At 43.9% G+C, this 14,515-nt stretch overlaps 1 long non-coding RNA gene across 1 annotated transcript in view; it reads left to right on the top strand.

The window, feature by feature from the left end:
* Positions 1-14,515, top strand: part of LOC143654380 (uncharacterized) — a 62,063-nt gene that overhangs the window by 46,732 nt on the left and 816 nt on the right. The window contains exons 2-3 of the long non-coding RNA XR_013161793.1: positions 12,651-12,727; positions 14,331-14,493. This is a non-coding gene — a long non-coding RNA (uncharacterized LOC143654380). The remainder of the gene's footprint in view (positions 1-12,650; positions 12,728-14,330; positions 14,494-14,515) is intronic.

Raw genomic sequence — 14,515 nt, 5'->3', positions numbered from 1 at the left:
AGTGTCTCTCTCTCTTTTCCCATAACTTTAAACTTTGAGTGCAGCAACATCAGGACTGAAGATAGTTGGAGCTGATTCATTCCAACCTCACTGCTAAGAAGAGACTGTCCTTTATCTCTGGCCTCTCAGATTCTGGAGTTGCCCCTGGTCCCCTTTATTCTAGATTCAGCTCCTCATCCTTCCCATTTGACTATGAAAGGTATCCCATAAGCTCCAAATGAGTTCTTTTCCTGTTTAAGTTAGCCAGAGGCATTCATCGTTGCTCACAACCCAGAAATCCTAATTGGTAGAACCTTCCTCATAGAGTTTCAAAATGGCACTAGCACTCATCTGCTGAGGCTGTGACAGGAGCATGAATGAGCTAAAAGGGAGATGCTTTAGTCATTTGACTTAATGTACCAGAATTGCCATTACTCTTCAGCATGGTGATATATTAAAAGATCCTGAAACAGGGATGAAGATGATGAATTGGGGCAGAGGGAAAAGTCTTGAATGAGGCTCCTTCCTCTTTACTTTTCCAAGGAATTTGGAAAAGACTGGTTCTTGTCTTATGATCCTGCTCTCCTACCTCCCACAGCAACCTCACCACACCTAGGGTTGCAGGCACATCTCAGGAACATCACAATGATTATAATCACCAGAATATTCTGCTTCAGAAAGCAGGGAGGGGGTTTTAACTGAAAAAGACGGAAGGTATAGATCCTCCCCAATTCTGTATGAGATAAATGAGTAAACAAACAAAAAACTTTAAAAAACAATTCAACAACAATTCCAATAGTAACCACACAAGGAATTAACATTGCGTCTGGAAGAGTTATGTTCTTGGAAAGAACCAGAAAATTCTGAGGTAGTACAGATAGCTACTGAGTCAAAACCTCTCTCCCCCAGAAAAGAAAGGGTTGGTGTTAAGAAAGACCTAAGAATTCAGAACATTCTTACTAACACTCTTCAATTGAGTGAAAACAGGCTCTCTAACAGGGGAGACAAGAGTAGGAAGCCCTGAGAAAAGTTCAGGGAAAAGATCTCTTGAGTTTAGAAGGCCCTGCATGTCACCTTGAAATGTTGGTGGAGATAGGCGGGGCTGCCAAGGCTTGCCATTGTGCAGGAAGCCAAAACTTACAACAGTGTGACACAGCCTTGGCTGGAAGCAGCAGAACTGATTTATGACATTTAGTGGGATCCCCAAAGAGAGAGCAGAGCCCAGGCTTCCAAGAGAAGGCTACTGTTTGAGCCCTGAAATTCACGGTCTGCCTTTCCCCAGACTATGAGAGAGTAGATACTTGGTAAAATCCTCTACCTCTAGGGGAAGACAGTGGACCCCAGATAATGTGATGAGTGTCGAGTAAAATTTTCCCACTACTTCGGAGTAAATGGATGTGTGCAGAGTTGCACCCATTAAGCTTGAGCAAGATGATAAGACATGGTGACCATGCGAACAACAAGCAAACAAAAGAAAGGGCATATGGCTGGAAAAAAAAATAATTGAAGAACCTCTCCTGAAAGAAAGTCTATTCCAGGAACGACCCATGGGCACTTCGGATAACAGACGAACCTGACAAGACTACGAATTCAGTAAAATAAGACCTCAAAGATGAGGTGACATAAAAGAACACAGTAAGATTTAAAAAGATTTCAGAGCAAAGGAAGCTCATCAAGAAAATTAACAAAAAATATTGATGATTTCATTAACAAATTAGAAGGAGTAGGGAATAGAGATATCATGGAAAAAACAATTTATCGACATGCAAGCATTGCTGAAATTGTTCATGGTAAAAGCACAGGGAAAGACGGTAATACAATAAAATTTTTTTACAAAATGCATGAAGCTACACTACACCAACAGTGGATCCTAAGTTAAATCATGGACTGTAATTAACAGTACAACTATTAAAATGTGCTTTCATCAATTGTAACAAATGCACCACATCAATACAAGGTGTTAATAATAAGTGCTATAGGAAATCTTGTATTTTATACATAATAGTCCTGTAAACCCACAGCTTCTCTAGTAAAAAAAAAAATGCAAGGAAAGGGCAAAGGTTAAAATAGAAGTTTCGATAGCTATGGAGGACAAAGATGACCCAATATAATGATAATTGATGTCTCTGAGTTAGAGACCCAACAAATGAAATAGAAAAAAATATATACTCAAAGAGTTAAATCATAATAAAGTACAAATCTTTAGATCAAAAGGGCATCAGGAAAAAAGTGATACATAATGATTGACATTAAGCTGTATCCTGGTTAAGTGAATTGAACTTGGAGGATAAACAAAGACGTCTTCAGACATTCAGGCAGAAAAAGCCTGACTAGGGAAACTAGTCAGTGACCCAGACAAGTCAATGAAGCGATGTCTACAGAATTCTGAAGGAAAGAAAGCAAAACCCAGAAATGTTAAACCAATGGTAGTTATCACTTTAGTAAAAGGACAGCAGGCAGAGGCTGATACTGGAAAGAATTCAGGGATTCTAGCACCCATGAGCTCTTAGTGCAAGAAAAGCCCAGCCAACCAAAGGGATGAGTTAAAATTAAGAACTTGAGAATGTAACATACACACAGAAACCTGGAGGTAAGGGAAAGGAAGTGGAAGGAAATGAGTCCAAATTTATTCTTTTTTTTAAGCCTAGAGAATGAAAGTTAAAACGTAAGAATTTGAAAAAGCTTAACTCCAATCATTTAATAGCCTTTAATCTTCATGTTTTTCCTAAACATTGGAGGAATCTTATAAGAATTAATGTTTCTTTTGGAAATAAAATATTTATTTGAAGTTCAGCAGTTCCCCCAGCTGCTTTATCTTCTACAAAATAAAAATAAAATGAATTTAAATTATTGTTATTTTAATACAGCATTATGATATAATGTTATTCTGCTCATTCATTCAACACGTATTTATTTAGAACCTTATGCGTGCCAGATACTATTCTAGGCATTGAAGAAACTGAAAAGAAAGAAGAATAAGCATGCTATAAAATTATCTCTATTCAGCCTTCTTTCCATCCTTAGAGAAATTCAGAATGATGAATAAGGTTCACCAGGTATTAACTTTGTGATTTCTGGGTGGTGGGATTCGGGGTGTGGCTTTGAAGCTCTTGTGTTGATTACTTTTCTTTCATCAAGCCTGTGTAGCACCTAAATAAAAGCAAAACTGTTGTTTTTAAAATTACGGTTTTTAAAAAACTTGCATGTTTTGATTAACTGAGAACTGGAGAATGATTCTCTTTCATTTGTTAATTTTGTTATTCTTTCATTACTGATGATACCAAACGTTTTCCCATATCTTTGTTATCTAGAAATAAATTCATCTTTGTTGAAATGCCTGTTATATAATTTTCCATTTAACATTCACTTATATGTCCTTTTTCTGTATTTGCTATCTTCAACATTTTTTTTCTGCAAAGTGTTTCCAACTTTGTGTATATATTTTTATTGCTAAAATAATAGTTTTTTCCTTGTTAGAAAAACATATGATCACTGCAGAAAATATAAATTAAAAAAAAGAATTTAGAATCACACACAATTCCACCTATTCAGAAACAACTTCCATTAACACCTTGTAATACATGTTTCCAGATGTTTTTCTATATAAATAACAGTGGGGTTTTTATGTTTCTTTGTTTTTTTTATAAAAATGTCACCATAACACAGAATACTGTTTTACAATATGGTTTCTTCACTTAATTTCCTGCACACATCTTTCTCTGTCATTAAACTTTCTTCCTAAAATTTAATAGTTTTGTCCTGTTTTCTTGTTTGGCTCTTTATTTATAGTCAGTTCACTCTGGATCATTCAGATGATTTCCTGTCTTTCAGTATTATAACCCATAATGCAGTGAATACACTTCATAAATAAATGTTTGTGCGCACTTATACTTCTTTCTGTAGGATAAATCCTACATATAAACTTCCGGGGACAAAAGCTAAATACGTTTGAAGACATTTGACATTTATTGAAAATTGTCATCCAGAAAGATTAACCACAGTCTCTGTCCCTCCTCCAGGAGCGTATGTGTTTTTTTCCCCTGCAACTTACCAAAAGCGCATCATTTTAGTTTCTTAAACCTTCTTCTTTTTTTTTTTTTTTTTTTTTTTTAAAGGAAAGACAGAGAGAAGGAAGGAAGGATAGAAGGAAGGAAGGAAGGAAGAAAGGGAAACATCTTTTAAACATTTTCTTGTTTTATTGTATTCTGTTTCTCCGTTTTTGTTACATGGGCTGGGGCCGGGAATCGAACCGAGGTCCTCCGGCATAGCAGGCAAGCACTTTGCCCGCTGAGCCACCGCGGCCCGCCCGTTTCTTAAACCTTCTTATCAGTGAAAAATTGTGCCTGAACTTTGCTTTGATGTGAAATTTTTTGGTAATTAGGGAGTTGATTATTTTCTTTTTTAACCTGTGGATCATTTAAAAATTGCCTCTTCATGTTTTTTGCCACTTATTTTTACAAATTGGGCACAATTTCTCTTTTTTCCCCCTTCACTTATATAGTAAAGATCATACCCTTTATTATATAATTTTATAAATCATTTGCCCGGTTTGATATTTAATTTTAACTATGATCTTTGTGCAGAAGCTTTATTTTTTTTTCTGCAGCCAAATTTGTCAAATTCTCCTAAACAACAACAGAGAAGTATACAGGACAGTACACGATGATTTCTATTTAATTGCAATGAAAATGGAAAAGCTGACATACTTGACTTCTTTTCTGCCAAGCCCCTAATTTGATTGCCTGTCAAGTGCCACTACTCATCCTGGGGAGGTCTGGGCTCCTTTGGTTCCACTGAGGTTTGCTTTCATCCTTGCCTGGTGCCTGGGTATTTGTGGCTGCCACAAGCCATGGCTCTTTCCTTGGGCACTTCCTACCTACCAGGCCCCCGGGATGGAGAGAGCTGGGAGAATCATTTGTCTACAGGGGTCGCAGGGTTTTAAGCCAGGTTATGGAGTTGCCCCAGGTACCAGCACGAGTCTTCCTGACTCCAAGGCAGGTGCGTGCCCAGCATTTCTGCAGACAGCAGGTACGGACGTGGGCACCCCTTTCCCCATTCCCCAGGGGCTGTGGCTCTAGGCCTAGAGTCTGTCTCTGGGGTGCCTGGGGGAGGGGGTGAGGCAATCCTTCAGTCGTCCAGGACTTTTGGGGTGTCAGGCTGTAGGCCCTGAGCTGTGAGCACAAGCTGGGACCCTGCCTTGACGGTGAGGAAAGGACTGAGCTTGGCTATAAGGATCAAAGCACCATCTTGGGTCCAGAATCCAGTGTGTTGTCTGAGCAGAGCTCACCACCAGCAAAGGACTCTAAAGATTTCACATGCGAGTCGTGAGTACCGCAGGAGGCTTTAACCTTCCTTGACTTCCTCTCTGGCTTGAAGCGATCTCCTCCCCCCACCTGCCTGACGTCCAGGCCCGTGTAACTGTGCCTTGGGTTCCCACTCTTTATGTGCAGACTTTAGCTCCCTCCTGGATTGCACACTCTTGAGGGTGGGGCTCATCTGCACCCAGACAGCGCTTGGCTGGCAGCTCCTGCCAAACGAATGATTTACGGGATTAGGTGTGACCATGTTTGTATTCGAGCTACTGAGTTAGCTGCTTCTGCTTCTGCTTCTTTTTCTCCTTTGCCTTACTCTTCTTAGCTTCCCATTATTATCACTCCTCCACCTGCACTCCCACCACGTTGGTGGTGTTGCCCATGTGATTGAGCCAATCTGGAAGTTACAATTAACAAGAACACTTGGAGAAATATGATTTGTCCAACCAGACATTTCTGTCCCAAAGATAAGACTTGTTGTAAATACAGACTCTTTGTTACAAACTATGCAAAACTTGGTCCATAGTTATGTTTACCCGCAGCTTTCCTTGGGATAGAACTCCAAGCAGACGCTGTCACATCAGGGCCTTCTTAGCCTCCACACCACCATCCAGGCTTCTCAATCAAAAGTGACGCAAGGCAGTGCAATGGTGGCTCAGTGAAAGAGTTCTCGCCTGCCATGTCGGAGACCTGGGTTCGATTCCTGGAGCCTGCCCATGTCAAAAAAGAAAGTGATGCAGCAAGAGTACAGGGTGGTTCAGTGGTAGAATGCTCGCCTTACCTGTGGGACACGCAGGTTGAATTCATGGACCATGCACCGAGAAAAAAAAAAAAGTGATGCAACAAAGTGAAAATGTAAAGCAGGATTCTCTGGGTTCTGCTTGAGCAGAGGCCCAGACGAACACTTTCCTCCAAGGATCAACTTTATAACGTCTCAGACAGGAGGTTACTCCAAAACCACGGAGGCCAAACCACGATCCCAGGAAAACAGTGGCCTCCATTTGGAAGAAATCTGACTTCCAGGCCCCTGGGGTGGGAGGTTGTTAAAAAGGAAGCGTCAGGACCATCTAAAAGACACAGCGAAACATCGCAATTCCTTTGCTGTACGGTCTCTCGGTTTGTCTCCAGTCTTTGAAAGGCAGCTGTTGAAAATAAACCCCAACTATTTATTTTCCTGCACATAAGCTCTGTTTGCCCTTTACGGTGGCAGCGGCCTAAGAGTGCAGGATGTTGGACTGCATTCAAAAGCCAACTCAAACAATGAGCGCGGTCTGCTTCGCCGCGCGGGCTCGGGGACGGCTGACCACGCTACAAGCCTCGCCCCGGGCCGCCTGCCGCAGCCCGCCAGCACCGCCAGCCCTAGGGAGCGCCCCTTGTGCCAGCCCTGATTTACTGGGGAGAAGGAAGCCAGAATATGGTTTCCTGAGAGTGGGGTGCTGTAAACCAAAGAGCCCCTTGGCCACCAGAAAGAACAGAGTAGTGTTTGTTATTCTTTAAAACGTGTCTTTTAAACAGCTGGCAAGTCACCGTACATAAAATTAATGCATGTTCCAATGAAAAGGAGGGTTTGCGTGAATAAAGCTTATTATTCACTGTCTGCCCTGTTTGTTTGACTTGAACGACAGTCAGTGGGGCGAAGGCATACTTGACATTTCTCCTAACGCAGAGTGTCTAATGCGCTGCCAGTCCCATCTCCGGGATGGAAAGCTGCTAGAAGCTTCCTCTGTGGGTTCACCAGCAACAATGGTGACTTCTCACCGAGGCCCCCAGCATGGGGCCACTTTTGGTGGAAAAAGCTCAGGGGTCTGAACTTTTACTTCTTTGTTTCTGAACCAAACTGGGGGTGTAGGTCCCAGCCTCTGGTTTGAGCCTGGCCACTTCTGTCACTGTGTTTGCATGGTCAAGTCCCTTGGCCTCTCTGTGTCTTAGCTTAACCATCTGTAAAGAGGGGAGGGACCAACTTGCTTCCTTGAATACCTTCTTCAGAGCAGGAGTAAGCAAACTACAGCCCAGGGGCCAAATTAGCCAGCTGCCTGATTTTGTGGCCTGGGAGCTAAATATGGTTTTTGCATTTGTAAAATTTGTGGTTTTGGTAGCGGAAAAAAATAAAAGGAAGAATATTTCATGACACAATGAAAATTATAAGAAATTCAAATGTCAGTGTCTGTATCTCAAGTTTCATTGAAACACAGCCACACGCGGAGCTGAGTACTTGCAACAGGGACTGTATGGCCCAGAAAGGCTGAAATATATTTGCCTGGCCCTTTACAGAACAAGATTGCCAAACCCTTGGCTCGAGTCATAAAACATGCTGCTTTTTTTTTTTGCAAGGGGTACAAGTTTATATTGGAGCAGTAATTCAGGAACTGTTCAGCCACCTCTGAATTCAGGGTGGCATCTCTGAGTACAGCGTGGTGGGGGGCGATAGGAGGTGCCAATGTCAGAGGCCTGGACTGGGCTGGCCACACAATCCCTCCCCTCTTGGGTCTGCTCAGGGTTGTGGAGTTAAGGGTGTGGACCCCGGGTCTGGAGGGCCTGCGTTAATACCTAATTGGAGCCATATCTGAGCTGTGGGATAATGGGCTTGTCACTGGGCTGCTCCGTGCCTCAGTTTCCCCATCTGTGAAGGGGGATTTAATAATAGCCTACTTCATGGGATGAAAGGAGTGGATGGATGTGTGCCCACGGCTGAGAACAGCGCCTGGCCTGCAGCCAGCACTGAATAAATGCAGGTCGCCTGCGTGATGCAGAGTTGCTCCGAAAGGTCTACGGTGACGTTCGTGAACTGAGTGGGTTCCTAATCTATTGCACATGTGCTAACTCCTGAAAACAGAGTCTCCCGCCCATGAATTTCCAGCACAGGGCTTCTGTGCAGTGATGAGCAGGGGGGAGCTTGGGTGGGGCTTGGGATTTACCTTCCCGCTGAAGGAAGCCACCAACTGAAGGGACTTGCTTGAAGTTTTCCCACTCGATGATACCTGGATGGTCAAAACATGGCCTCCACCTCCCTCGGCCCCCCTGGACCTTCCCCTGGTCAGCCGTGGGAACAGTCTGCCCCGTAGAGCCCTGCTGGATGAGTTTAGAACAGGCAGTCGTTGGCGAGGTCCTCGCCTGATTTCTTCTAGAACTGGGAGCAAATAGTTTCCTTTTGGAGATGATTAAGAACATGCTCACGGGTCATTAATTGTCTTAAAACCAACGATTCCAGGGTAATGATTTCCTATTTTTAGCAAGGTTTTCCACAGACTCTGTGTTTTGTTTCCAAAATAACTGAGTTATAGCTAAATTAATAAGGAGTGAGTACTTTGGTGCTTTACAAAGCTTGCATCTTCTTTTGGAAATGTATGCAGGACTCAAATCAGTGGTTTGTGGCAGAGTCGGAACAGGCAGGGACGATGAGGATTATATAAATCTTCTGTACAAGGTAAAACCGCAACTCTGGTTTTTAAAGCTATGGCAAGGAGATGCTGATGGGGAAAGCCAGTTGAAGTCTCAGTCTTTATGTGTCACTATCCCCAAAAAAGGAGTCCCAGGGCACAGAAACTGACCAAAATGAAAAGTAGTGCTAAAAAAGATCCGCGTTTCCCAATTTGAGCAGGCTTGCTAAAAGTCACCGTGTATGCTGCAAAACGGCAGCTCAGATTTCAGCCTCCAAGTTGTGCCTCAGTCTGCGGCCGTCCGTTTCAACAGTCAGGCAGTAACCTAATTCTGCAAATCAGCGTTCCTCAAAAGGAGCAAAAGGAGACGTTTTCAGCTGGGGGGCTCTGCTGAGCTTTTTCTTGGCAGCCTCGCTTGGAAGTGGTGTGTGCCTTTCGCCCTCGTCAGAGAGACCCACAAAGGCTAAATTGAGAAACTTTAGAGTGTACAAAAGAAACTCAGTCCATATGTGGATGCCTGTCAAGGCCCGGGGCCTGTTGGAGATTAAAAATGTGATGATCACACTTTGTTTGGGACATGGAGTAGGGGAAGGGGAGGGGAACTGGGTAATTATTTAGCAAGTAGACGCATGTGCGAAGCATAGAGCTGAAAGATATTCTGCAAACACAGTTTTACCAGCAACCTGCGGAAACGACTCATTTGGAAGAAAACTTGGTTGTAAAAGATTCTGTTATGCACCTAGGGCTCTGTCTGAGATTCTACAAAAGTTCCATGCACTAAGTTTACTTTCCAGAAACTTAAAACCTCCAGATAAGTCCTGAAACCCAGAGAGACCAGCCTCTCACCCTATCCCATATTACCGACACCCCTGTCCAACATGAAACAGTTAGAATGGGCGCAGCCCAAATACCCCTAAAAATTGGGAAAAGGAGCAAAGGAGAAGGAAGAGTTATAACAGAGAAGATAGGATTTAACAAATGAATATGGCTGCTGAATCATTATATCGATATTTCTTTTTAGTCTCCAGGGTCTTGGAGCAGCTGGAAGGAAAACCCTGAAATTGTGGAACTATAAGCCATACCAAACTCTGAAATCTGTTCTATAACTACTCGTTACATTATATTTCGACATGCCTTTTTTGTATATATGCTATATTTCACAATAAAAAATGTTAAAAAGAAAAGATTCTGTTATGGATAAAACCTCTTATCTTTTCTAACAGCAGTGGGTAACAGCTAGGGCAGGGCAGAAGACTGGAGAGGCATCCAAAAAGGCTCTGAAGGGAGTGGAGAAAAGAGCGGAAATTGGAAGGACTGAATTGTGCATAAAGAGCATTATGGCTTGTGCAAACAGACAAGGCAATCAGAGGACAGTTTGGTGGTGCTCAGTGGCATAATGGCAAATGTGTAGCAACTGGTTCTCCAAGAAAAGAAAAGCCCTCGTTTGTAGCATCTGCCCATTTCTATGGTGTAAATAATCCTGCCATAGTCAGTTTCAAACTATCCACGTTCCCCAACATGGCCTTGGCAAGAGGTGCATACAGTTGGCTCCTGCATTCGTAGGAGAGAAATAATAATTCTCCTAGATTTAAGAGGGAAATGGAAATGAGTCTTCAAAACAAAACAAAAAAAAGGCCTGAATGAGGAAGCCTATAAGGAGTGAACAAGGCTGGGTTATTGACGACGAGGGCTGGCACTCATTTTTCACTGGAGGGAGGACATTTCAGCAGAACATTTAAAGGCCCTTCCTTAGAGTTTTCACGTCTTGATGGATACGTTAGATCACGGTTGGTTCCTATTGGATGGTCAGTGATGTGATGGATACCAAGAACCATTCAATTCAGCCAACGTTTACTTGAGACTGATGGTCTACCATCCACCACAGCAGCATCTTGCTCTGCAAAGAACTCAGGCTCCAGACACAAACATATAAACAAGGAATTATACTCCACAGAGACATGTGTTGGAGAAAGATGAAAGAGAAAATTCTGACCCTGATGTCTGCATTGTGGGCCAATAATGAAGATGAAGCAGCTGTCTCTAAAACGCACATGTTGAAAGAAGATGGTCAAACTGAAAAATAAGTTGCTGGCATCCCCGACGTTGGGATGCTAATCGCCGTTAGTGCTGTTAGAAACCATGTGGTGACATCTTTATCCTCAGTCCAAGAAAGTCCAGGCTTGAAAGAGGGGACTCTGGTCCTGGCTCCTGCACTTACTGGCTGTGTGGCCTTAGGCAAGTTTCTTAACTTCTCTGAGGTTCATCCTGTGTAAATTGGGATGAGCTAGAGACCAGCCCCCCAAAGCGCCTCTCAGCAGTGCTTGTTGAGTTCAGGATAGGGAGATCAGTGCCACCTGTGATCATGAACCTGCTTTCCCACTTGGCGCCCTGTAGAGCAGTGTGACTTCGGGTTCCTTTTAACCTCTCCAGAGCCTGCTTACTTCATAGGTCAAATAAATAAGTTGGACCTGATGATCTCTCTGATCCTTTCTATTCAAAAATAATTTTAACATAATAGCCTAGGACCTGCCTGGGAGCATTCTGGCTTATACCTGCTTTTCTGGTAGCTCATCAGAGTGCCCCGTTCACCATCAAAAATGTCCCTGTTTGGGCAATAGTTTATATGGCCATATTCGATGGCTAACATTCTTCAAGGGCTTACTACTTGCAGGCAATGTGCTTTATAGATAACGTTTTCACTTGATTATTTTATGTATGAAGACATAAGTTTAGTGAACTTAAGGCCACAATGAAGAAAACTGAGACTCAGACCCAGAACTTAGATCTGTCTGAAGCCAGCGTCTTAACCCCCATCTTAGCTATCACACTGTCCTGCCTCAACATCGTTCATTCAACAAACATTCAAAGAGCACCTACTATTTTATTCTAGTCTGTGGTTCAGAAACAAGTTCAAAAGAGCTCTGCATGTGAAGTTGGTTATTGCTAATAAGCTGAAAGTACCCTTCCCTAGGCCTGGGCCCATGGCACACACACAAAGCCTTGCGTGCATGTGTGGGGCATCGAAGCATTCCCAGGCATCAACGAATACTTCTGGAAAATCAGCTTTGCTTCTTCAAGTTGATGCTTTGGGGAGGCCATGCTAATCTGAAACATTAGCTTAAGTAAAGCACCAATTAAGTAAGTGTGTTGGTGTAGGGCACGTTTCAGCTTGATAATTGTTCTTTACCATGTACAGATGTGGGCCAGATGCCCGGAGATGCCCAGCCCTGATGCCAAAGAAAGTCAGGGAGACCTCGAGGAGCTTAAAGAGATGAGGCAGCTTTTCCACAACTGGTTTACTGAACACGGGAGCTCTGAGATAAAGGGTGGAGGAATATGGGGGATCCTGCAGGAGGGAAAGGTGGGGGGAGAGGATTTAGGTTCCTCCACCGTTGTTCAAGGAGAAGGCCCTGTGTGTCAGGTATTGGGCTAGATTTTTATACAAGTCTTCTTTAGGGCCCATGATCACTTCCCTTCATTCCAACGTCTGCAGCTTTGTTTATGCTGCCCCAAATTCCTAGGACTACACATCTTCCAACCCACAACTAAGCGTCAGGTCTGTCTCTTCCAGGTTTCTAGATCTGATATGTTCATTATGTCAACATCATCTGGAAGGAAAGCAGGGTGGGCATCATTCAGAGATGGGCCACCAAGTCCAAGAGACCAGATGCTTTGTAGGGGTGCCAGTGCTGTCTGAGTGTAAGTCAGCAACCCCAGGCTCTGCCTCGGAGCTCTAAGTCAGACTCTGATTTCTGACAAGATCCCAGGTGCTCCGTGTGCACATTGAGACACTCTGCTGGATGCCAGCGGGGGCTGGGTCTGCCCACCTGCAGAAGGTGGGGGCGCCGAGGCAAGCAACGACAACATCCCCCACGGACTCTCAGCCTCCACCACTTGGTTCATTTTCTTTTCAGCCTTTGTTGCAATCTGCAATTATCTTGTTTGTTCATTTATTTACTTGCTTATTTTCTACCTTTCCCAGATCGTACATCCTACGAGGACAAAGATATCTTATTCAGTGCTATATCCCTGGCACCTTCTCCTTAAGCCCAGCAAAAGGTAGGTGCTCAAAAATACCACTAGATTGGCTTTTGGTATGTATGTATGTATGAGTGAATGAATGAAAAAATGAGTGAACACAGAGAGAGGGGACTAAAGGCAGGCAGGTTGGCTGCTAAGCTGGCCACTGTCACCTTCTTGAGTTCCTTAAAGGCAGCACTTGTCAGCCTCGCACACCTGCGAGCCATTTGTCTATTGCTAGGATAAATGTGCAGTGTTAACAGATTTGCCGTAAGGGTTGTAAGTTGTTAGAGGGATTCTCTGATCACCAAGCTCTGTGGTTGTTACATTTATTTCAGCAGGGAGACTCGTCTATAGATGAAGTCCAATGCAGAACCCCAGTCTAGGTGACATATGTAATTGGGATGTTCACGCTCTTCAGGCTCCAGATGAGGGGAAATCAACATGCCCCACCCAGAATCCCCACCAGAAACCCTTCATAGAGATAGGGTCTTCTCCTGACCACTTTGTGGTCCAGTCCTGGGCACCCCTTCACCCCATCCTCCCTGTTCTGACCCTCACTTTCCTTAGAACTTGTGCACAAAAACTCTTCTGCCTCTCTTCTTTCATGATGGGGCTCAATGGCCCATCAGAGTGACGCCAAAGCCAGGGCACTAAGCCAGGGTGTCGTCTGAAAAATGAAGGCATCAGCTGGAGCCCTCCTTGGAGCCCAGCATCCTTCTCGGGCCCACACAAGTGAGTTTTTATCTTGCTAAACGGGTTGCAGCAGAAGGATGCCTGGGACTGCAATGAGGTTGGAGGACCAGCACCTGTTCCCTAGTGTTCTGGTTTGCTAGCTGCCAGAATGCAATATACCAGAAACAGAATGGCTTTTTAAAAAGGGGGATTTAGTAAGTTGCTAGTTTACAGTTCTAAGGCCGAGAAAATGTCCCAATTAAAACAAGTCTATAGAAATGTCCAATCAAAGGCATCCAGGGAAAAGATACCTTGGTTCAAGAAGGCCGATGAAGTTCAGGGTCTCTCTCTCAAGTGAGACAGCACATGGTGAACACAGTCAGGGCTTCTCTCTCAGCTGAAAGGGCACATGGCAAATACGGTGTCATCTGCTAGCTTTCTCTCCTGGCTTCCTATTTCATGAAGCTCCCCGGGAGGCGTCTTCCTTCTTCATCTCCAAAGGTTGCTGGCTGGTGGACTCTCTGCTTTGTAGTGTTACTCTCTCTGAATCTCTCTGAATCTCTCATTCTCCAAAATATTTCCTCTTTTATAGGACTCCAATAAACCGATCAAGACCCACTCAAATGGGTGGAGACATGTCATCCCCTAATCCAGTTTAACAACCATTCTTAACTAAATCACATCAACCAGGGAGATGATCTCATTACAGTTTCAAATATACAGTATTGAATAGGGATGATTCTACCTTTATGAAATGGGACTTATATTAAAACATGGCTTTTCTTAGGGGACATGCTTTCTTTCAAACCAGCACACCTAGGGACCTTTCCCACCCCCCACCCTTACCCCCCACCCCCACCCCCACATAGTCCCTAAGGGCGTGCATCTCATCCCCACCCCTACCCAGCTGCCTCCTAGTTACTCACTGAGAACACATGGTCAAACTGTCTTCCCACCCAATTTGCAGACTTGGAAATCAAGGCCAGAGAGGAGCAGGCACCTACCTGCCTTTGGTCCCCCAGTGGCCAAGTTAAAATGAGGATTGTGGTGTCCTGGGAGACGCAGGGCCCTTCCTCCACCTGCCCAGATTGGCCTTGTCTTTAGGCAAAAGAAAAAAATGCCAAGCAGTGGTGAGTCACTCAACTGATGGGC

This window comes from Tamandua tetradactyla, chromosome 13 (genome assembly GCF_023851605.1).
Source record: "Tamandua tetradactyla isolate mTamTet1 chromosome 13, mTamTet1.pri, whole genome shotgun sequence".
In the NCBI taxonomy this organism is placed as follows: domain Eukaryota; kingdom Metazoa; phylum Chordata; class Mammalia; order Pilosa; family Myrmecophagidae; genus Tamandua; species Tamandua tetradactyla.
The sequence above is the reverse complement of the archived record's forward strand: the minus strand, read 5'-3'. Positions and strand labels throughout refer to the sequence as shown.